General features: G+C 42.1%; 1 protein-coding gene across 4 annotated transcripts in view; it reads left to right on the forward strand.

Moving 5' to 3' along the window:
- The window catches only part of LOC308457563 (uncharacterized protein), a 280871-nt gene that overhangs the window by 56993 nt on the left and 198173 nt on the right, over positions 1–25705 (forward strand). For 2 of the 4 annotated variants that reach the window (XR_013976972.1, XR_013976973.1), the window contains one exon: positions 1757–1837. The gene's annotated coding sequence lies outside the window, so the exon portion shown is untranslated. Of the gene's footprint in view, positions 1–1756; positions 1838–7836; positions 7970–14426; positions 14530–25705 lie in introns of those variants that run through there. The other 2 variants (XR_013976974.1, XR_013976975.1) reach the window with 2 other exon arrangements.

Below are 25705 nucleotides of genomic sequence, written 5' to 3' on the forward strand. Positions count from 1 at the left end.
TGCCCTTCCCGCTACTGGCCTGAAGCCTCTGGAAAGTTACCCATGAGCGAAAACAGGCTTTGGGCTGAAAAACATTTTCCACTTCCATTTCCAATTAATTGCAAGCTACAAGAGTTTTAACACACCTTAGCACTGTGCATACAAATGTATGTTTCCCTGCCTGTAGGTTCACTGGCCAGGAATCTTGACTGGCAATTTAAAGCAATGCAGTTTTTCCATAGGAGACATTGAGGATAATTTCAATGGAACTGAATGGGTGTGTCTAACTGGGAAAGGCATTTGTGACATGCATTTGCATGTATAGTGTCTGAACTCTTCCATTGTCCATTTGAAGCATAGAAGTTCTAGGCAACTCCTTGCTTAGGCGTTGTCTTAGCTCTGAGCCAGCAAGGTGGGATTGAATTAAAAAACAGTACCATAGTTACTGTTAAACTATCAGAAGTTCCTGTGTCTGCTGGGCTTGTTGTTGTTTAAATTAAGAAGCTGCTGTGTTGTACACCTGCTGTTTTTCCTCAGCCTCATCACTTGTGAAATCACAATTCCTCTTTTGTTTGGTGTTAACCGTTTTCAAGCAACCTAAAAACATTTTTAAGAACACAAGAAGAGCCCTGCTGGTTTAGCCAAAGGTCCAACATCACCAGTATCCTATTTCCAGAAGTGATGCCCATTTAGATATTGATAGGAAGTCTACAATTGGGGCCCATGGGATTTATTTTTTACATTCTGTACCGTCTCAAAAATCCAAACAAAAACTATTTCAGACTTCACAGTTAATTGCCATCATTATGTTTTAATTTGATGAACATATTGATACATTGGGTTATCATGCTGTTCATTGTTTCTAAGTTTTACTCTTTTCTTAAATGTAACCTCTGGAAGTTTGCATTGCCAGAATCAATCATTATTTATTGGAACACTTCAGTGGCCATTGGCTGAAAGCAGTAGAAGCTGATGGACAGAGGAGGCAATAAGCTTTCTCCAGCAGTTGGTATCCAGGTGAATAAAAGCAGGCTCTGGTCAGGGAAGGTGCCATTTAGCTATCCTAATGAGGGATGGAGTGACCTGTCAATTACAGTTCTCATTTTTCCTGTCTTAAATTTGCAGTGATGTGCAAATTTTATTTTTAAAAAAATCTTCATCAAAATTCTTCAGCATTTAGTGTGAATTTCTCTTAATAAACATATTTTTGTATGCAGTTTTGACTCATACACATTTCTGAAGCAATTTCTCCTAATATACATTTTCTGTGTTCTATTCAACAATATGTTCCCTTTGATGCACACTCCTACCTACCTAATATATGCATTCTTGTAAACACTGATTGGTTGGAGAACTGCGTTGCAAAATTTGGATAAGAGCAAATTTTGAAGGAAGGCTGTGTTTTGGTTTCCATATTGTTTCAGAAAGTGCAAATTTGATAACCTGGGCTTTAAATGCAAACTGAATCAAATTGGATTCAAGTTACAAGAAAGAAGATTTTGACTAAACACAAGGAAGAACTCTCTGACAGTAAGAGCTGTTCGACAGTGGGATGGATTCCCTCAGGAGGTTGTGAGCCTCCTTCATTGGAGGTTTTTAAGCAGTGGTTGGATGGTCGTCTGTCAGGGATGCTTTAGTTGAGATTCCTGCATTGCAGGGGTTGGACTAGATAGCCCCCAGGGTCCCTTCCAACTCTACAATTCTATTATTCTCCGTCCCTAATCCTAGCTAATAGTTCTGACTGATAGACCTGTCCTATTTGTCCTTTCAATGATAGGATGTTTTTAAAGAGGAGGAAGATGGACATGCAAAATAGAAAATCAAGACTGAGTTCCACATTGAAGACGTACTTTAGCAGGTGAGTCCCAGTTCTTAAGAGATTAAAAGAACTGTTCTACATAACCCCTAGGAATGCTGTGCCAATTGTTCAAAACAGGCCAGCAGGTTTTTACACATGATGGGAATGGTAGTCCCCTAAGATAGCTTGAATGTCTTCTAGCCTGGTATAATACTTCCCTTCATTTTCTTAATTATGGCTGCCTTTACTGGGAGATGCTGTTGTCTGGACAGACCCATAGTGACTCCATGGAGTGCCTGTCCTATTTACAGGAAAGTGTTCATGACCCACCAAAACAACCTCTGTCAAATGTTTCCCACACATTTCCTTTTTGTGCATCATTACAGCTCTGTTGACAGGCGATATATCCCTTTGTGGAGTGTTTGAAACAAAGAGTATTCCTGTGTTGCATCATACTGATATATACAATGTGGTAGTGTGTATATAGCCTTGTTTTATTTATAGAGGTTTTTCTGACCTAGAACTGTGAGCCTTGAAAGGTACGGTAACTCATTCTGGCAGATAACCACTACACCACATGAGAAGTAAGCAGAACGTAGGAGTGTCTCAATAGGAAGAAGTAGAAAATGTGAAACAAGTGACCTTTATATATTTGGAAGGGAGAGTGTCTCAGGCATGAGATGCAGTTTATGGCTATCTATGAATCAGAGTGCTGGTATTGTGCATCCAAGAAAATTCAGTTTCTGTGTAAAGAAAGATGGGTACGTTGTGAAAATATTATATTCATTCCAGTTTTGTGTGATGCACGAGGTATTTAGGCTTTCAAAAACAGCCAAATAGAGAGAGCGTTAGTAAAACATGTTTTGTGACTATTGAAACTGAATACTGCACTCAAGAAGATGTATGTTAAAGGTTTTTATATGGCTTCCATTTTACCAGAAGGGCTCTGGAACAAACCGATTTTGACATTTTCTATTTCTGCATCTGCACTAGTTCTATGATAATGATACCAAATTCTCCACCAAGAAAGTCCTGTGTTCTGAGCAAGTTGAAGTTACTGCGGTTTTATAATTTGCTGGAAGTTGCCCAGTCAGGTGGGTGACAAATAGCTAGATAGGTAGATAGCTAGATAGATGCTGCTGTTAGGAACATGGGGGACTGACTTATACTGAATCAAGCCACTGGTCCATCTAGCTCAGTATGATGGACACTGGCTGGCAGCATGTCTCTAGGTTTTCAGACAAGAAACATTCCCAGCCCTATTTGTAGATGCTGGAGATGCTGGAGGGATACAAACTGTCTGCTCTACCATTGAGCTATTGCCCTTCTCCCTATTCCTCCCCATTACACAGAAGGAGGAGGAAAGAGGAAGCACATGGAACTTTACCCCAAGAATTCTGGGAACTGTAGTTCATTAAGTGTCATGGGAATTGTAGGTTTGTGAGGAGTAAATTCTTTGTGGTGGAGGGATGTGCTTTAAATATATGGTGTGTGTACAGAACATAGTTCAGTTAAAGCAGGATATGCTATTAGAGGCCTGAATGTAGCATTAAGGAATCTCCCTGTTAATATGGAATTTTTCGTCTCTCTTCAGCAGTCTCTAATGCACTGACTCTTCTCACAAAGAAACTATGCTGGATGGTGTAATCAAATGACTTTCAGTTGCTGGGAAAAATCTAGGCTCTGAAACAGAATCCATCTTATTGAAAATTGATGCTTGGATTTATTGATATCAGCAAATCTTGCCCTTCTGGCATCTGGGCTAAAAGGCCAATGTCTTGGGAGCTGAGGTGGAAAAATTTCCAGAATGGGACTATAAACCACTCTAGGAAATAACTGCAGGCCCCCAGAGCATGGAAAGGATAATGGTTTTGGCTTTCCCTCTCAAAAAATGTAAATATGCAAGTTAAGGGCTCAAGTTGCTGGAGTTTGTGTCCAGAACTCAATTGCATGCTTTTCCTATGGTTATGTAAAACCACAGCATACCCAAAGCCTTGTCTATTCCTTTCACCCTTCCTATATCAGAGACAAACAAGTGTGAGCACAGCAGACTCATATATTAGCTTGTCCCATCTTGACAAAAAGCACCAGCATTTGATCAAACATGTTAGGAGTCTTGGGAGTTGAAAGAGTAGAAACTAAAGAAACAGGATTGTCAGATCTAATCTATCAATTTACCAGCATTTTATAATCAGGACATGGACTGACTGTAAGTTGGACCATAATTTTCTTTCATGAGTGGGCAAGTAAACAGTAATTCTGCACTCCAATTATCTTTGATGATATGTTTACGTATACATTTTGGGGTCAATTATTCCCTCTCCCCCTCCCCCTTCCACATGTCTATGAATGGACCTAAGGACTAAATATTTGCAAGACCACAAACAGAGGTGTTTTCTTTTCCTATTAACTCTTTTATTTCTCAACATATGAAGTATGGATGAGGTATGGGTGTACAAGGGAGTTAATGTCATTGTGAAAACCATCAAATTCAGCAAGCTGAAGGTTAAAAGCTTTCCCTTGTCATTTTTGGCACCTAGGTTGGCTACTTGATCAGGTGTGTTTTGAGCTAAAAGTGAATATGGTATTAAGGAAACTAAAATACCATCTTAGCTTTCAAAATAAGACACCAGGAGTAGAATGCACATTTAACTCAAGAAAATGAATCAAAGAAATTATTAAACATTTCAAAATAAAATATTATTACTAAAGGAAGTAAAATATAGAATACACATTTAAAACAGCACAATTAACAAGAGAATAAAATGTTAACTTAAACATAGAACTTATCTGCTGCTTTTGCTGTCAATGGTGGTTCAGGGCGACTGTCGGCTGTGGGAGCTTGGTTTCAATGGCTCTGATCTGCACAAAGTGACTTTCTGGTAGCAGAGCAAGGAGAGGGGCTTGGGGACTCTTAGTGTGGGTAGAAATTCAACTTCATTGGTGGTGGTTGCTCCCCTTTGGACTTGGTGGAGACAGGGCAGCAAACTGTACTGGAGCCAGAGGTCAGAATAGGTGGAGCCATCACTTTTTCTCCTGGTCCCACTCCTCTGTCTTTTATCAGCAGCCCCTGTGGAGGCCATGTTGCTTCTGCTTCAGCAATACTTTTTATTCTATATGTTTGGGGTGGATGAAGCTACTTCAGACTGCAGTGGTAGGGGCCCTGTTGAGATGGTCTTTCTTTGGAGGCTTACAGCATCTGATGGATTCCTGAATGCTCTGGGGCACTTTCTGTCTGGCACTGCTGTTGAGTCTCTTGTCACATGGGAGAATGTTGAGATATGTAGAGCCATCAACACGATTGCTCCTGAGTGCTCTCGCCTTCTCTGCTGGAGCATGTAGGTCAACTTGGCACTCTAGTGACCTTCAAGGTATGTCAGCCAAGTTTTGCTTCTTCAAAGCCTGTCAAACTCCCAGCAGAATAATGTTCTCTGAAGTGGTTCAGCCAAAGCTCTCAGGTGCTCAGGTATTTGCTGTGGATGTCAGCAGATGTTAACACAAGGAAGGGCTTAGTCTTCAGACTGCAAGAAGTTTTTTTGGGGGGGAGGATTGGAGGAAAGTACCACCGTGATCACAGCTTTCCTTCCCACTCTACACGGGAAAGGGGAGTGACTGAGAGGGATGATACTTTGTTGTTGTTGTTGTTCATTTGAGTGTGTGGGGTTGTTGAAGCGCTCCAGTTTGCCTATTGGGGACCATAAACAATCAATACATTTCATCTTGTGGGCAATAAGAGCTCTTACCTTTAAAACTCTAAAATTCCATTATATCCATGTATCCTTATGAAATTAGGCCTGTGATGAACTATGGTAGGAGGTCTGTTGGCTCAAGTAGCTCACCTAGTGTTAGGAATGTCTTCCTCTAGTCAGGGGCATATGAAGCGGGAGGCGGAGGGGGCAGGCCGCCCTGGGTGCCACTTGAGGGGGTTGACAAGATGGCTCCTGCCTCCCCCCAGCTGTAGAGCAGCTGAGGGCGCGCGCAGTCCATATGTGCAGCATCCTGTACGGTCGCCACACATGCGCAGTCTGTATGGGCTGCCACTTGCATGGCGACTGTACAGGCTGCTGCACATGCGCAATTGGTATGGTATGCCGCTCACACGACAGCCCATATGGACGCCGCGCAAGTGGCAGCCCATACAGACTGCACATGTGTGACATTCCGTACAGAGTGCGCATGTGCGGGATGCTGCACATGTGCAGTCCGTACGGGCTGCCCCGCCCCTGGTGCCGGAGAGGGTTCCTCCGCCACTGGCTCCAGTGAGAGCCAGTGTGGTGTAGTGGTTAAGAGCGGTGGACTCGTAATTTGGTGAACCGGATTCAATTCCCCACTCCTCCACATGCAGCTGCTGGGTGACCTTGGGCTAGTCACACTTCTCTGAAGTCTCTCAGCCTCACTCACCTCACAGAGTGTTTGTTGTGGGGGAGGAAGGGAAAAAGAGATTGTTAACCCCTTTGAGACTCCTTAGGGTAGTGATAACGCGGGATATCAAATCCAAACTCTCCTCCTCCTCCAAGCAGCTTCTAATGCTATGAAAGCACCCCAAGCACTTTAGGACAGTGGTTCCTCCCGTCCATGTAATGAACACTTTCTCCAGAGGAAAACCATAAAAGGGGGATGAAATTATGTGGGCAACAAACACTTCTTAAAACTTAATCTACAAGTTTTTCATATGCAAATACCCTGGGTATTGTAAAGCCTTATTCCAGAGCTATCAGGTTTTCTATTTGTTCCTATAGAAGAGGGTTGCTGCATAATTCATAGAATCTCTTTGGCAATGATGCTCTTGAGGTATGTAATTGGTTTCAGAACAACGAAACAACTCCTCCAAGAAACGGTGCCAAGATGTATTTCAGGAACTACCCTTTAGTTCTTTATCTTTTCAAAATGGCTTTCTTTTCATATAACACTGTCTTTTTAATAGAGGGTATAGTATACTTTCTCAATGACAATATTCTCACAAAGTGCTTTTCATAGCAGCACCAAAATTATGTTTCCACATAGTTTTCCTGAGCTGCAACCTTTTACTCTCACACTAATTAAATGGTATTGACTTACGAGTAAACGTGCCCAGGATTCACTGATAGTGATCAGTGAATTTGTCCCTTACCAGTGTGATATGGATTTGCAGCATAGTGAAACCAGCATGGTGAATTCTCAGATTATTTAATGCAGAATGATCATCCTCTGAGAGGTCAGCTGGGGGGAAAAACATTTGCTTAAATTTGTATGAGAAGGTTAAATAGGGTAAATATTTAGTGCTATGATCAAGACCCATTATTATTATTATTATTATTTATTATTATTATTATTTTCTATACCACTCTTCATCCAAAGATCCCAGGGTGGTTCACAATAGTAAAATACAAAATGAGAATACAAAATACATAATAACACAAAAACAAACCAATAACCTCCCCCCTCTAAAAAGCCATAGAATTTTAATCAGCTAAATGAAAGAGAAATGTTTTAGCCTGACGTCTAAAGAAATGTAATGGAGTTTCCAGGTAAACCTCCTTGGGGAGAGCATTCCACAAACAGGGAGCCACTGGGGAAAAGGCTCATTCTTGTGTTGCCACCTTCTGGTGCACTCTAAGGCCAGGGTTTCCAGATTGTGGTGTAGGGACCCATGTTTCATTCCAGTGGTCCATGACATGTCTGTGCAGAACACACAATTTGAATTCTGTAGGATTTGATGGAATTCCGATTGTAACCCAATGAAATACAACATAAGGAATAAAAGAAGCAATAAAAATATATAGAGAAAGAACAGGTTGTGCAAAGGGAAATACTGGGGCTACAGAAATCTGTTGCGCAACCAGTCATGAGAACCATGTTGGCTTCCTGTGCCTTCTCTTGCGCAAGCCACCTCACTAACACAAGTCATTCTGCAATCAGTACACTGCTAAGGGATTTAAACTTAGTGCTATGTTGAATTCTTCCCTGTGTTTCATGGTTGAATTTATTATTGCAATTTACTTTTTGGAGAAGCTACTTATACATCAATAAACAGATCTATGACTAGACATAAATAGTGCTCTCATAATTTATTTCCACAGCTTCTACAAGCCATCAGGGCCCATAAAGAACTGCAGATTTAAACCAGATGGGACCATCCACCTCTCTCCTCCTTCCTGCTCTAATCTGAGTAGCACTGTCTTTGCATGGTACAGCTGGGGATAAGTTGTCATCTTTTGCCGGCGTCAATACACTGATGCCTCATCACAAGACCTGCCTGCTGCCTCTGCACGGCAATTCATTGGTTTTCACCATAAAGTTGTAGTGGAGAAATAAGCTTTCTGAAAAGGTTTTGTGTTATATATATATATATATATATATATATATATATATATATATATCACACCAGCTGATTCTCTTTTCAATAAACACATCATTTTTACTTCTACATAGACAGCTTGGTGGGCGTTGTTTTCTTTATTCTGGTGGTGTTATCAAGCACTGGTGTATGCAGCAGTGCTGATAAGGAAAGAGAAATGTCACCCATGAGACCGTCAGGGATTATTGTTATTCACAATTGTATAATGAGACAGCCGATCACCTAGAACGGGAAAGTATTCTATTGTTCTGGCTGGGCAGTTGCTATTATTTCTCTACCAGGACACTGGCGCGGCGGATGCATCTGGCTTTGTGTGCGACAGATTGAAATTTCCTTGTTCAAAGAAGTTCGACAGTGCTGACCAGGGGAGGTCTCTTGATGTAGTTTCTTTGAGGAGGCAGCTGAAAGGAGCAAAGATGTAGGGATAAATGGAATGAATGAGCTCAAAGATTCGGAGGCTCCCCCCCTTTTCTTTTTACAGAACACTGAGGCAGAAGATAGAATAAAAAGTCAGGTGTTTAGAGCGCAATTCTTTCATGAGCCATAAGTATTGTGTAGCAAAATGCACCTTGAATTTTCAAGGTCCATTTTTTTACCTTTATCTGAGGAACGTTTAATAAGGCCTCATCTCACCACCTATTCTCCACCTACCCCTGCATTCATGAGAGGAAACTGAGTGTGGACACAGTTCTTGTTCTTTGTGCTCCAAATCCTACTCTAATGGAGGGGAGTTATTGTCGATTTGGTGCTGCTCATGCTGGATGTGTTTTGTGTTGGCCACACATCTTCATCATTGATATGCCAGCCCATACATTTGACTTGGATTCTCCTTTAACACAGAAAATCCAGTAAGTAAGCTGTGATACATCTCTAGCCACCATGGACATGAAAGATCGTTATTTTCCACTAGGTGGTTTGTCATGTGTATGGTGAGGTTTCAGTTGATTCTCTTTATCACAAGGTTGGGGAAGCCATCTGGCCCACAGGCCTAAATAGGTCTGTCAAGGGTCCCAATTTTGCCAGTGATGCCTTTCAAAGCCATATTAACCTCCCATATACCTGTCGTGTGTGGCCTCAGATACGTGACAGGTAAGGACATCTTTCCAAAGGGAGAACTGGGATATTAAAGTGATTCTTTGCAAACATCAATTGCTGACAGTGTTGATCACAAACAAGAGGTTCCCAGAAACCTCCTTCATCCCACGTATATATAGTAGCATTGCCAAATATCCTGAACTGGAACTCAGTAGTGATGATGATGATGATGATGATGATAAAAAATAATGATAATTATCATAACATGTCACTTCAAATAAAAATATTTAAGTGCAGATGATGCGTGTAGGCTTAAAATCTAAATAATTTTATTCATCTTTAAATCACAAAAACTAGCTGAAACATTTATCTTTCAAATGCTATATCACGACCAATAGTTACAGATTAAATAAATAAACAAATAAATAAATTGTCCTTTAGCACCTTAGAGACCAACTAAGTTTGTTCTTGGTGTAAGCTTTCGTGTGCATGCAGACTTTTATTTTTTAAAAATATTTCAACTGCGTCAGACCAACACGGCTACCTACCTGAATAGTTAGATTTCAGCAGATAAATTTTGATTTCAAAGGAGATCTCTATTTCCCTTTCTTTCCTTTATGCAAAGAACCTTCTAAATATTTTTATTATTATTCATTTCATTTCTGTACTGCTTTATATTTTTTAAGGGGAAAAAAGCAGTTTGCAGTCTATATTAAAACATCAGCTGAAACAATCCAGAATAAAACATTACTGAAGAAAGTCAAATATAAAGTATACATTCAAAGCAGCATAATTAACAGGAAACTAAAATATTATCTTAAAGATTTCAAAATGAAACATTACTAAAGGAAGTCAAATATAAAATGCACATTTTAAACAGCATAATTAACAAGAGAAGAAAGCTTAGAATATATCTCCTGCTCCAATCCTGCCAATGATGATTCATGACAGGCAATGGTTGTAGAAGCCCAGGCTCAGTGACCTGGGTTTGCACTGAGAGTCAACCAAGATGGTCCCTGGGCTCCTCAGTAGCCTCAGTTTTAGTAGCTGGAGTCAGTCAGGGCCTAGGCAGGCAGGGAAAGGCTTGCAAGGCAGGGAACAGTCTTCTGGCCCTCACAGCCAAGATGAGTTGTACTAAAACACTTGGGTTAAGAATCCTGCCAGTTCCTGGAAGGAAACCTCTGTTTGATTCTACAGTGGCTGCCATTTATTCTAATTTTCAGCGCTCTCTGTGTGTGTGCTCCAGTTTTTAGATCACATCCGATAATACAGTGCAAGTTGCTGATTGAAAAGAACTTAATGCAAGAAGCCCCTTTTCAGAAAGAAAATGCTTTAATGCTGGCTACAAAACAGAAACATGAGGAAAGTATCAGAGCCAGATAAGACATCTTATCTGAGCATTGTTTTTTTGTTTCTGCATTTTTAGAAACAAAAGGGGAAGTGGAAGGGAAAGATTACAATGACACACTTTGTTGAGTTTGGATGGAATAAGTAAACCACATGTTGAACTCAAACCATGTTTTAGCTGGTGAGTAGCTATTCCTAGCAACATTTGACTAGATAATTATGCAGTACTGTATACATGTCCTGAATAAGAAAGAACTCGTCTTAATTATTATGAGAACTTTTCTGAGTTGCAATAACTCAAAAATGCCTACTAATGGATACCATACAGAGAAGCTTTGTCGTCTGCCTGAAACAACTGGCCTGAACTCTTGTGTAGATTATAATGCCATGATTATAAAATAGTTCCTGAAATGTTATGCAAAAGTTGTAATGAATAAGACCTTATATTTCTGGGTAGGTTAAGGGTAGTCAATGTAGTGCTCTTCAGATGTTGTGGACTACAGCTCCCGTAATTCCTGATCATTGGCAGTTCTAGCTGGGACTGATGGAAGTTGTAGCCCAAAATTAACAGGCTACCTCTGAGGTTGGTGATAGGGAAAAAAGAAATCTTGGCAAAGTCAGATTGCAACACCTCCCTCTTTGTCCAGAACTACCAGTGTCGTTTCAGTTAACTTTTGACTGTCCGTTGTCACCAGGAACACAAGGAGCAAAATCTGTTCTAGAATTTTAAATAGGAAGGCAAAGGCAGGGGCAGACTTTGGTAATCTTTTGTAATATGGTGCTCTGTGTGAGGCCAAAGTTTGGCTCTCCCAAATGGATTGTCTCAATAGTTTGCCCTCCTCTTCTTGCCGCCCTGTGTGGGGAGACTGCCTGCACTGCCCTAGATCCAGCGCTGCAAAAGGCTAGCAAGGTTAGACCTTGTGGTCAGAGATCATATGCATGTTGTGAACAGAACGCTTGTTTCCCTCTCACTAGATCCCCCAGGGTGATCCAGTGAAGCTGATTGACAGAACACGCAGAAAAGACAAAAAGAAAGTACTGCTTTGTACAATGCCTGATTTATTTCTGGAATTTGCCATCAAAAGATGTGGTGAGAGCCAATAGCTCAGATGGTTTTAAAGGAGGGTTAGGAATGGCTAGAGCTCTCAGTGGCTACTGGTCATGGTGGCTTTTAGAGACAATGTACTACTGAGTACCAGTTGCCATTAAGCAAAACAGGAAAAGGCTTTTGTCTCCATATTGGGCTTGGGAGCTTCCCAGAGACATCTGGATAGCCACTGTGGGGAAACAGGATGTTGCACCAGATTGCACTTTGGTCTGATCTAGCAGGGCTCTTCTGTTCTCCTGTACATTGTGAATAATTGACTGGAAGTGATGGAGACTCTGATGACCCCCATAACGGTTGGTTCCCTTGACTGTTATCAGACTTCTGCTTTTCCTGCTCATGTCAGAGAAGACTGTGGCAGAGAGAAAGCGATGATGTCAGCCAAGTGCGTAATCGCCTTCTTCGGTATGGACACTTCTTCATTTTGTAATGTTTGCTGTATTACAAGGACTCATTTGCTATGCCTGCAGTTTCTCCCCAGAAGTTCTCTCTCCTGCTGAGAATGCAAAATAAGATTCTGTGTATTCAAGCTTAGGGTTTAGCAGTCGAAGAATCCAAAGCCAGAGCACATGCTTTGAATGTAGAAGGCATCAGTTGCTTTTCCTTGGTGTCTCCAATCAAAGGGCTCAGATTGCAGGTGATACAGTCCTCTGCCAGGAAGCCTGGAGACCTGCTGGTAGCCAGAGTAGTCTAGATAGGCTAGATCTGGGGCATCCAATGTGGTGCCTTCCAGATGTTTTAACACAACCCCCATCAACCTTGGCCTTTGGCCATGTTAGCTGCATTATTTATTTATGCATTATTTATTTGTCTTTTTAAAAAGCATCTGTGTACCACATAACTTCTCAGTTATGCTATACTCATTTAAGAGGAGGTGCATGAGAATCATATTGTCAAACCCAGGTGTTTGGTGGATTTAAGGACTGTCCTAGGCACAAGAAACTCTCATAACTCTGTAGCAGGCCCAGCAAATGAGTGAGTGGGCTTCATGGCAGTTACCCCTGTATAAATAACAAGTTGAATACCTTTCAGCATTTTCCCTGCAAGACACAGCTGGTAGTGTATGCCTGACTCATCAGAGTAACTTATTTTGCCAGGAATCAATAAGCCTTCCAGAAAATTCATTTTTTTGAAGAAATGTGACTTCCTTCTTAGTTTTGCTATACTGTGGTGTCATACACCAATTTATATTTGATGAAACTCTTGTTGATTATTACTTGCTTACCTTTTGTGTGGCGGTTTCTCCTCCCCACTGTCCTCATTAAAAACCTTGCCTTGTTTCTGGGTGTATTTACTTACAAATGGAGCAATTGAACTTCCAAGCACCTCTCTATCCATGCCTGGTGGATAGGGGAAAGTGAATTACAATTCCCAATGAGCAATATGATGGTATATATGCTCATGTCAAGAACTGCATGTACGTACCAAACATTACGGGTACGGTCAGAAAACAGACAAGCTACTTCTAAACATTGCACCAAGATGATTCTGAATAGAGCCAGTACAAGGAGATTTTGCCCGTCTCTATTTTGTGTCCCATCTTGGACTAGCACATTTCCTGGACTGGGCCTGACTTTGTTTCTACTTTCAAGGTCTTTGGGGGATTTGGACTAGCATAATTTCATGTATAATGTGCTGTTTAAAGGAAGATCAGTAGGGCCATTCATAAATTATCATGTCCTGAAGAAGCATATTCATTAGTAAGATTTAATTTTTAGCTCTCTGAACTAAAAATCAGGTCAGATAACACCGAAGTCATCCATACAGTAATCTTAAAAACTGGCATTCTGCATTTACAGGCACAACATTCATTAAATTAGATTCTGAATATTGAAAATTCTCTGCCTGATTCAAATGAACTCAACTGTACTGTTAGAAGGATAAGATAAACTACAGGAAGGCTTTCAATGTGGCTAAAGGGGACGTAATTAACTGATATATGTAACTTGCAACGTGACTCTCATGTGGCCCAGAGCACTGAAGACTCACATAAAACTTGCATGATCCTATTAATGTTCTAATGAGAGTGTACTATAATAGCATAGTCAGCAGTGGGGGAATTAAAAGGACAGGGTGCCATTAAGCAGAACATGCGCTTTATAGAGAAGTTTAGTAAAAAACCAAAAAACCAAAAAAGCCTTCAAAATGAATTAACCGTGTTTTTATTACCCTACTCTATATCTATCAGATTAAACTATTTGTTTTCCCCCATCTGGATCTGATAAAGAATGAAAAAGTGGCACTGAGGATTTACTCAAATTCACGGTCTTAAAGTCTCCGGGGATTTCTACACGGATTTCACTGCCCATGATCTAGAATCCCAAGTGTGTGCACACAAGGTGTCAATAGCCAGCTATGACAGAGTTTTGTGATCATATACATTTCTTTCCTTTTGTCATCTGGCTCTGGGGAAGCTCCAGTTGCACATGTGCAGGCTGCTTTATTGGCTCATAGCCAATGGCGGCTTTTTTTTTTTAAAAAAAGAAAAAACCAACACCGCCTTTGTTCTTTCTCCAGAACAAATGCTGCTAACCTTTCGTAATTTTCTGCGTACCTCAGTATTCAAATTTAGTTCTGTATTTTCTTACTGCTCATGGAACCACAAAGCCTATCGAGTTCTGCTGACTTCTGCATTCTGAATAATTTCCAACTATACCATGATGAGAATCAGTGTGTCATGATGGTTAGAACGCTGCATTTTGAAGCGAGAAATCCAGCTTTGCCATGAAGAAATCATGCTTGGCCATGGAGCTCACATGGTTGGTCTTGGGTAAATCTCACTGCCTTTGTTGCAAGACTCTTGTGGAGATACAATATACAATGTGGTGGTGGTGGTGGCGGCGGTGACCTCTGGAGCATTCAAGGACCCGCTGTGACCAACTAGCTACACATTTTGATTCTTCTTCTTTGGCGATCACTCGTAGCCAAGTAGGATTGTCTTCCATAAACAATGACTCCGTAAGTGACTGCAGAGGCCAATTCTTGACCCACACGTCCTTCCACAGTGGGGACATTGGTTTCCGTGCGGGAGTTGATCACGGTGTGGATTTGCCAAGCATGCCTTCCTCCTAGCATGTTTCTCCCTTGTGTCCTGATTTCAAGTGTCTTCAAAGCCCATGACACCTTTGGTAAAGGCTGTTCTCCAACTGGAGCACTCATCTGGAATTGCAATAACTGTAGATTCTCATGCTGTACCAACTGAGCTGAGTCCAAAGTTGAGCATCTTGAGTCAAGGTCACTCCAACTTTATAATCAAAATGTGATAACAAGCGGTACACATTTTGATTATAAAGTTGGAGTGACCTTGACTCAAGATGCTCAACTTTGGACTCAGCTCAGTTGGTACAACATGAGAATCTACAGTTATTGCAATTCCAGATGATGCATCCAGTGCCATAGCAATGTGTTGTGGGATAGGCTTCAGTTTATGCAGTCAGCAGGCGTGGATAAGGTGTTGGTAGCGATACACCTGCACACATGTCCTTTTATCCTGGCTTATTAAATGGAGCAGAGGGAGTTTGACTGTTTGGGTCCAGAGCATGGTTCATGGTGTGAGAGGGTGGATATTAAATAGCCTTGAATGCTATTTTTAATATCTATATGAAGCCACTGAGAGAGTGATACGGGCAAGTTGCCACCAGCATTTTCTTTAAATTACAAACTGATGAGGAAATAGGGCAAAATGAATTTACGATTGGGGGAAAAGAGAGAAATGGAGAGAAATCTAAGCTGGGATTCACTCACCCCTGTTAGCAGCACACATACATAAATTAAAAATCACTCAGTCAGTCACTCAGAATGCATATTGGGACTTGAACGATCAGTTTCAGAAAGGGAGGAACTTTCAGACTTGAAAGACCCTGAGAGACACAGATCAAAAGCTTCAAATGGTTGGGTTTTTTTTAAGCAAGCTTTTGCTTCACATGCTGCTTTAAAGGCAAACATGGACATAAAAATGAGTTGCTTACATTGCAGATAAGCAAACAGAGATATGGGGTGGATGAGGCTATTTTTGCTTAGAGTTAAATAAGGCTTCACAGCTGTCCACGGGACAAACATTATTATTATGATAATTTTATATTCACATGTCTTACATGATTGACTTCCCCCAGTTTCCCACTGAAAAGAAGGTTGACAGGTAATTTCTTTAGGAGTGCTTCTAATTACTCCCCCACAAAGCAGAACTTCTGTGTGAGGTTTTTTTTTTAAACACACATTTGCCTTTGTGAAAGTCAGATTCATGAAGAAGTATATAAAAAGGTGCCTCGGAAAGGAAGGGAATAACGGCTGTTCTTAATGAATATAGAAAATTGCCACTGCTTTCACAGCTGTTGCTGGATTTGATGAGGCCCTTGGCCGCCTCCTTCCCAGGTAGGGATAGCAGCACCAGAGGAGCCAGCACAGCTGCCCATTGCTCAGGTGGCACCATCAGTGGTAGAGGAACGACCCTGATGGGTAGGTACCCCGGGTGAAAGTAGCTCAGCTCTTCTCCTCTCGTGATAGGTGAGCTAACAGCCTGGCAGTAGCAAAAAGGTGAGGGCAGCATACGAGTGAAACATTGGTGCTGGTCCCCAGCATTTTATTCACCCCCATTGCCTCTAGGGACCCCACATAGTTACCCCATAGGGGCTTTACGATGGGGTCATTTGGTAGGAAATTAAAACACCAGCCGTCACCAGCAGCACCTGCCAGCTACACTGGCTTCTTTAAAAACATTGCTTTAAAAACATTTTAATTTTGAGCCCATTTTTGAGCCTATCCTTTCCCACGTGTTTAACCCCAACCCTGGGACTGGACTGTGTCTCAACACACCAATTTTTTTGAATGAACTGGGACATGGGCATTTGCAGACTCCTCCCCACATTCCACTTTAAAGACATGGGTGGATCACTAGCAGACATGTTAAATGCTCTATGTGCTAGTGGTTGAACCCAGGCTTCCTTCATATCAGACCTCTGGCAGAAGAGCAAGAAGGGCTGGTTGTGCCCCACTGCCCTTGGTCACTTGGCAACCCTAGGAGGGAGCTGACTGAGGCAGCTGACCTCCACCTCCCTTGACAACCACCTCCCTAATGGTTGCTTATTGCCAGGTTGGAACCTGTCCAGAAATACTACATTAAAAAAACCCCAAACCCATGCCTTCATTAATTTACCTCTTTTCATTTAGGCTTCATGGGAGACTTTGATCTTGTACCTGAACCAGCTAATTAAGGGATGGATTCTGCTTTCGCTCTTGGTACACATTATTTTGCATGGAGAATGGGGCAGTTGAATCCACAGTGCTAATGGTTTGTCAAATAGGGGGTTTACAATTCTGAATTGGTGCATAGATAAGCTGCTTATGAGTGGGCTACATCAGGGGTGGACTTTGGTCATAGGGACTCTGAGCGAGGACAAAATTTACCCCACCATATCTCTTATTTTCCTGCCCTCCTCCCTCTCACCTTCTGTTCTACGCATGCTCTCAAGCGCACCACGTCAAAGTTGTGGCATATTTTGTGCCCCCTCATCTTGGCATCCTGGGTGGAGGAACTGTCCTCACTGCCCTAAATCTGACTCTCTGACTCCACACCCTTCAGATAAACAATATAACAATTTTGAACTTCATTCTCGCTCCGTTTGATGGTGATAAATAGTTCCTTTAACAGCTCCCTTTCCCAAGAATATTGCTTCAGCATCTTTCTCTACTTCCCATTTGACTCTCGGTACTTAGTCATTGTCTTTGCTTGCCATCCTGTTACTGGACTCAACCAGATGTCAGCTATCTTGTGTTGCCTGCATCTCTGTTGGAAGGGTGTTCTGCACTATGAGACATGTTTATTACATTTATATCCCACCTTTCCTCCAAGGGTCTTAAGAGTAGTGTACATGGTTGTCGTCTTCCCTATTTTATCCTCACAAAAACTCAGTGAGGCTAAGAGACAGGTCACCCTGTGAGCTTCATAGCTGAGTGGGAATGGGAACCCTGGTCTCCTAGTCTGACATTCTAACCATGACACCATACTCTATCTCTTTATGAGACAGTGGTATGTATATACTTTTATAGAGAAAGAAATATTGATTTAGAGGTCTTGAGTAACAAACTGATTTCCGCAAAAGGTGGAGCTTTTTGTGATAAGGCAAGTGACGGGGGAAACGTGCTGGAAAGTGATGCATCAACTCATCTCCCGACAAATAAATTGGGATGAGTGTTAAATAAGCATAGAATCATAGAGTTGGAAGAGACCACAAGGGCCATCGAGTCCAACCCCCTGCCAAGCAGGAAACACCATCAGAGCACTCCTGACATTTGGTTGTCAAGCCTCTGCTTAAAGACCTCCAAAGAAGGAGACTCCACCACACTCCTTGGCAGCAAATTCCACTGTCGAACAGCTCTTACTGTCAGGAAGTTCTTCCTAATGTTTAGGTGGAATCTTCTTTCTTGTAGTTTGGATCCATTGCTCCGTGTCCGCTTCTCTGGAGCAGCAGAAAACAACCTTTCTCCCTCCTCTGTGTGACATCCTTTTATATATTTGAACATGGCTATCATATCACCCCTTAACCTCCTCTTCTCCAGGCTAAACATGCCCAGCTCCCTTAGCCGTTCCTCATAAGGCATCGTTTCCAGGCCTTTGACCATTTTGGTTGCCCTCCTCTGGACACGTTCCAGTTTGTCAGTGTCCTTCTTGAACTGTGGTGCCCAGAACTGGACACAGTATTCCAGGTGAGGTCTGACCAGAGCAGAATACAGTGGCACTATTACTTCCCTTGATCTAGATGCTATACTCCTATTGATGCAGCCCAGAATTGCATTGGCTTTTTTAGCTGCCGCGTCACACTGTTGGCTCATGTCAAGTTTGTGGTCAACCAAGACTCCTAGATCCTTTTCACATGTACTGCTCTCAAGCCAGGTGTCCCCCATCTTGTATTTGTGCCTCTCATTTTTTTTGCCCAAGTGCAATACTTTACATTTCTCCCTGTTAAAATTCATCTTGTTTGTTTTGGCCCAGTTCTCTAATCTGTCAAGGTCGTTTTGAAGTGTGATCCTGTCCTCTGGGGTGTTAGCCACCCCTCCCAGTTTGGTGTCATCTGCAAATTTGATCAGGATGCCCTTGAGTCCATCATCCAAATCGTTGATAAAGATGTTGAATAAGACCGGGCCCAAGACAGAACCCTGTGGCATCCCACTAGTCACTCTTCTTCAGGATGAAGAGGAACCATTGATGAGCACCCTTCGGGTTCGGTCAGTCAGCCAGTTACAAATCCACTGAGTGGTAGCATAGTCAAGACCGCATTTTACCAGCTTCTTTACAAGAATATCATGGGGCACCTTGTCAGATGCCTTGCTGAAATCAAGGTAGGCTACATCCACTGCGTTCCCTTCATCTACCAGGCTTGTAATTCTGTCAAAAAACGAGATCAGGTTAGTCTGACATGACTTATTTTTCAGAAATCCATGCTGACTATTGGTGATCACAGCATTCCTTTCTAGGTGCTCACAGACTGTTTGCTTAATGATCTGCTCCAGAATCTTCCCTGGTATTGATGTCAGACTGACTAGGCGGTAATTATTTGGGTCCTCTCTTTTCCCCTTTTTGAAAATAGGGACAACATTTGCCCTCCTCCAGTCTGCCGGGACTTCGCCTGTTCTCCAGGAATTCTCAAAGATGACTGCCAGTGGTTCTGAGATCACATCTGCCAGTTCTTTTAATACTCTTGGATGCAGTTCATCTGGCCCTGGAGACTTGAATACATCTAAACTAGCCAAGTATTCTTGTACTATCTCCTTAGTTATTCTGGGCTGTGTTTCCTCTGCTGAATCATTTGCTCCAAATTCTTCAGGTCGGGCATTGTTTTCTTTATCGGAGAAGACTGAGGCAAAGAAGGCATTGAGGAGTTCAGCCCTTTCTGTGTCCCCTGTTTGCATTTCACCATCTTCTACTCTGAGTGACCCCACTGTTTCTTTGTTCCTCCTTTTGCTACGAACATACCCATAAAAGCCTTTTTTGTTGCTTTTAACCTCTCTAGCAAGCCTGAGTTCATTCTGTGCTTTAGCTTTTCTGACTTTGTGTCTACACGTGCTGGCTATTTGTTTGAATTCCTCTTTGGTGGTTTCCCCCCTTTTCCATTTTTTGTACACATCCTTTTTTAATCTTAACTCAGTTAAAAGTTCTTTAGATAGCCACCCTGGCTTCTTTAGGCACCTTCCATGTTTCCGTCTCATTGGTATTGCCTGACGTTGTGCTTTTACTATCTCCCTCTTAACAAACTCCCAGCCATCATGAACTCCCTTTCCTTTTAGTATTACTGTCCATGGGATCTCACCCAGCACTTCCCTAAGTTTTATGAAGTCGGCTTTCTTAAAGTCAAGAAATTGAGTCCTAGTATGCTTGGCTGCTCCTTTCCGCTGTATAGTAAACTTCAGAAGAGCATGATCACTCGCGCCTAATGATCCTTCCACTTCTACCCCACTAACCAGGTCATCAACATTGGTTAGGACCAGATCTAAAATGGCTGTTCCTCTTGTTGCTTCTCCCACTTTCTGGACAATGAAGTTGTCTGCAAGGCCAGTGAGGAATCTGTTTGACCTTATGCTCTTGGCTGAGGTTGACATCCAACAAATATCCGGGTAATTGAAGTCCCCCATTACTACTATCTCCCTTCCTTTTGCATGCTTGGCCATCTGTTCCAGGAAGGCATCATCTATGTCCTCCGTTTGGCTTGGGGATCTATAGTAAACTCCCACAATGAGGTCACTGTTATTCTTCTCTCCCTTAATTTTGACCCAAATGCTCTCACTTTGGCTTTGAGGTTCTAAATCTTGGATCTCTTCACAGGTATACACATCCCTGACATATAACGCCACTCCTCCTCCTTTCTTGTCTGGTCTGTTTCTCTGAAATAGATTGTATCCCCCCATTATTACATTCCAATTGTGGGACTTATCCCACCAGGTTTCAGTGATGCCTATTATGTCATATTTAGTTTGCTGTACCAAGAGCTCAAGCTCATCTTGTTTATTTCCCATGCTTTGCGTGTTAGTGCACAGACATTGAAGTCCATTAATCATTCCCCCGTGTCTCTTATTTAAGGATTTTTTCCTCCCACCACTAGGTCTGCGTGCTGTTTGCTCCATTTGGTCTATGACATTTGGATGATCATCTTCATCAATTGATAGACTCCTACCTTCAGGAGCACTGTCTTCTACATACTGGTAACCTCTGTCTTCTACATACTGGTAACCTCTAGGTTAGATTACTGCAACATATTATACGTGGGGCTGCCTCTAAGGACAGTTTGGAGATTTTACCTGGCGCAGAATTCAGCAGTGAGTCTGCTCACCAGGGCAAGATAGTTTGTGCATATGACACCAATCCTAGCCTGATTGTACTGACAATCATAATCTGAGGCCTTTCTTCGTGTTGCTACCTCTATGAGAGGTCCAGAGGGTGGCAAGACGAGAATGAGCCTTTTCTGTGGTGGCTCCATTTGTGGAATGCTCCCTCCAGGGAGGCTAGTCTGGCACCTTCATTACATATATTTAGGAGCCGGGCAAAAACATTCCTCTTCTTCCAGGCCTTTGGCAGGCATAGGCAACCTTCGGCCCTCCAGATGTTTTGGACTACAGTTTCCATCATCCCTGACCACTGGTCCTGTTAGGGATCATGGGAGTTGTAGGCCAAAACATCTAGAGGGCCGAAGGTTGCCTATGCCTGATCTATAGTCTTTTAAACTGTGTGTTGGAGGAGAGTGCTAATGTTTTCATCCATTATTATGGTATTCTTTTTGTGTTTCTATATTGTATTCTATCTGTTATCTTCAGATGAAGGGTAGCATGGAAGAAATAATAATAATAATAATAATAATAATAATAATAATAATAAAATAATAATAATAAATATCTATATTTAAACACACACACACACACCAATGCCAGTTGTATAGGCTTTGTGAAGGAATATCTGTTTTGTATATTTAAAAGTTAAGAATAAAATCACAGTTCTCAGCATAAGGAAGAGGTTTCTATTACATTCTCAGCTAAACTTCTTTTCTCCTCATATTTCCTTCTTCGCTTTTTCTTTTTGGTTTGGTTTGGCCAGAATACATGTTGCCAATAGTTTGATGTTTTGATCTTGTTTGAGCTAGATTTACCAGATGATACAGGGAAGGTATATGTTATTAGAGAAGGTTATTATTAAGTTACAACATGCAGAGCATGGAACACTTCACTCATTAATTATCAGATTTATGTCTTATGAAACTGTCAGGCCATCACATATGGCACGATTCTCCTGTTTTTACCATATAGATCAGTTTAATGAGCGTTTCCCAGAGTTGCAGCCGTGGTAGGAATATAAAGAACAGATTCTCGACCCATACATGTTTAAAGGAACAATTCATATGCAAAACATTGGGTTTCAAAAGTGGCCCTCAACCTGGAATAAAAATCTGCTGGAAAAGAAAAAGAAGGGGTGGGAGTGAGGGAGGGAGGGAAGGAGGGAGGCAGGCAAGCAAAGACAGTACCAGGGATTTGCCCTGCCCTGCCCACAATTTTCACCAACTCCAGTGAGGCTTAGTTGTTTTGGTTTTTTATATATAAAATAGTTCTTGGTGTATCTCTTGTGATTTATTAGCAGCTTTGAGAGTTCTAGTTAACAAAGTGGTATGGAAATATGCTAAATATATAAATAAATCTACACAATCACTGATTGGCTAGGATTACTTGTTGAAGAAGTTACCAACCTTTAAGAAATCTATGGCCGTGGTGGATGTCATGGAGGTAGGGACATCTGGCTTCCTTGAGATTGTATTCTTCACTGCAAAACCATTCACGGGGGGGGGGGGGGGAATCAGTATAGTGCTAGTGTCTTGTGGTCCGAGGCCTGGGAGCTGTGTGGAAACTATTAGAGTCATGAACAATTCTTAAAATGAGATGCACTCATATTAATCTATATGCAGTTGATATTAGAGATCTGTGGGGTGAAATCCTTTTAGCTTGAGGATGTGGATGTTAGTGGAACACATGAGACACTGCTACCCACAGAAGCTGCATGCCAACAGTGTATGGAAAGAGCCATCATACTTATGAAACTACATCATGAGGTCCCCCTATAAGGGTTGTCAGTCTCCCCTTTCATGGAGCTGTGACCAGTAAGAGAAAGTGGTAGTCTTGAAGGTCGGTAGTAGTTTGACTGTGTCTGCTGTATAGCTCATGTTTTGATCATGATGCAGCTATAGGTTTGCTGTGTAACCTTAAAAATGCATTGCTGGCTACCTGCCTCCTTGCCTAGGATGGTCATTTGAAAAATAACGAATTGGCAGGGGGTTGGACTCGATGGCCCTTGTGGTCTCTTCCAACTCTATGATTCTATGATTCTATGAATTCCTGGAGCAATCTTCTTTATTCATCATCAGAATCTCCATGTCAAGTCTTTGTCCCATACTGAAAAGACGTTTCAACCCTTTTAGAGGGTTCTGTGAAATTCCCTGATGTTGGGAAAGATGGAGGGCACAAGGAGAAGGGGACGACAGAGGACGAGATGGTTGGACAGTTTTCTCGAAGCTACCAACATGAGTTTGACCAAACTGTGGGAGGCAGTGGAAGACAGGAGTGCCTGGCGTTCTCTGGTCCATGGGGTCACGAAGAGTTGGATACGACTAAATGACAACATCATCAACAACAACATGAAATTCTAATGCTTAACGGCTGTCAAAAGTGGACAGCATCTACATTCATCCAGCCTACCCATAGATAGCTTAAAACTACTGAAGCCCTGTTGATTCCTGTGGCAGACTCAGCTCGAAAAGTCCACCTGAGATATAACATTAATGTGAATAAAAGATTTCCACCTGTTCTAACGTTTGTGGAAGGTTTTTGTGTATGTGTTTGTAAGTTCAAATTAAAAACTCCATCCCATTGACTAGTGAGTGGACGTAACACACAAACTTCCATCCCCTGCAGCATTTTATGATAACGGCTATCTCTGCAATTCTATTTTGACTACTTTGCCAAATTTCCAAGTGAAGAAATTCCCCGAGGTGGGTCCACTGAAATATAAGCTCCTGATTTTAGAAAGTAGAGTGGTATCCTTGCATATCTCAAGGTTGCAAAGCTGTTAAAGTGGGTCTCCAGGCATTTTAATGACCTATTTATTTCTCATATATCCTGGTGGATTTATTTTTCTAACACAAATGTGTGTGAGCAATCAACTTTACAACAGCAGCAAAACTCTGATTGTCAAGCAGCCTGTGAAATCATATATGCAACAGTGATTAAATTTTCTTCAGGAATGTATAACATCTCATTCTCTGAATGTCAAAGGATAAAAGTCTATCCCTTGGTTACTTCACATCTGGTGACTGGCAGCTGAATATGTGAACTGACTCCACTCTAATTCATTTGAGGTGATATGAAAGTTTTGTCTGCTGGGTTTTATCTGTGGCTACTTACCTGTGGAGGTCATCACCTAATCTTGCAATGCCAAGTGAACATGCACATGTGAAGAACCGCCCCGTAGCTCAGGGATGGGGGACCTGTAGTCCTCCCAAACATTGGACTCCAACTCCCACCAGCCCTAATCAACATGACCAATGGTCCAACAACATCCAAAGGGCCATGGGTTCTGGCTGTACTTGGGGTGTTATGTGTTTTTGTGTGTTTAGGAGTGGGCTGCCATGATCAGTCACCACCACTTAAGGGCAACTGAGAGGGGAAATGGGCTTACATATATAGCAGCAGGTGTAACTGAGTTGGAGGCAGGAGAGAAATGGGCCACATCATAATGGGGAGATGGCTTTGTTGAGGGCCTGCACTATGTGTTCCAACATCTAATGGAACAGTTCACACAGGTCTTAGGACACTACAGTGGTACCTCAGGTTACAAACTTAATTTGTTCCGGAGGTCTGTTCTTAATCCAAAACTATTTTTAACCTGAGGCACGCTTTCGCTAATGGGGCCTTTTGCTGCCACTGCGCGCTGGCACGCAATTTCCATTCTCATCCTGCGGCAAAGTTCTCGACTTTGTTCTCAAGGTACTATTTCTGGGTTAGCGGAGTTTGTAACCTGAAGTGTTTGTAACCCAAGGTACCACTGTACTGCTCAACCCCTGTGACCCCAGCCTTCCTTCCCTCCATTATCATGGCTAACCTGGCAGCTGTTGATAAGCTCTGTCTCATCATTTGCTTCTCAATAATAGCAGCCTCCAGTGGAGTTTACCATGACCATACTTCCTGCACGCTTGATTGGCCTGGCTTTATCCTGAAACATCCATAGGCAGCAACTACTGCATATAAATTTTATTGCTTAAACATTTTGATGTTTGCTGCCCTAGGCTCCTTTGGAAGAAAGGGCAGGTGAGAAATATTATTAGCACCATCATTTGGGCTATTACTGCTGTACTACCCTTTCTCGATACAGCTCAGTGGCAGAACACATGCCATGCATGCAGAAGGTCCTAGGTTTACTCCCTGGCCTTGCCAAGCAGGGATGAGACTCTGCCAGTTGGAGCAACATGGGAAAATGTTCTGGCCTGGCACAGGGCGGCATCCTATGCCGATATATCTTCAAGCAACAGCAGAATGGTGTCCTCAGCATTCATTCCAACAGCAGAACTGTGTGAGAATAAATTCCAGGAGCAAGATTTCGGCCCATGGATTGCTTGCTTCTTAGATCATCCTGCAGCTTCTGTTTCTTCTAGCACATGTTATGCCTCCACATAGCTGTTGTCTTGTCAGTTAGCAACATGCAAAACACAATCCACAAAACTACATATAATTCAGCCTCCTCCAATATCCTCTCTCTGTTTCTTATGTCTCTGAGGAAGGAAGGAAGTCTCAGCCCACCATGTTCTCATTTCTTAGTTCTTTATTTGGCCTTTCTAGCCTTTAGAGTTGGCAACTTTTCCAGCAATTGCATTTTGGGGATTCTAGAATGAGAACAAAGGAAGGTATCTCCAGGCCAAATATGTGTATAAGTCAGTGTTTCTGTGTTGTGAAATGGACTTTAGCGGAAGTCCTGCTTGCAGATTTATCATTTGAAGGCCAGGGTTTCATATAATCCTGTGTATGTACATGATGGGGAATTGCTGACTGGCTAAAGTCTCCTCTGTGTGAGGCAGCTGTGGAC

This window comes from Podarcis pityusensis, assembly GCF_964106645.2.
Source record: "Podarcis pityusensis genome assembly, chromosome: 10".
Classification (NCBI taxonomy): Eukaryota; Metazoa; Chordata; class Lepidosauria; order Squamata; family Lacertidae; genus Podarcis; species Podarcis pityusensis.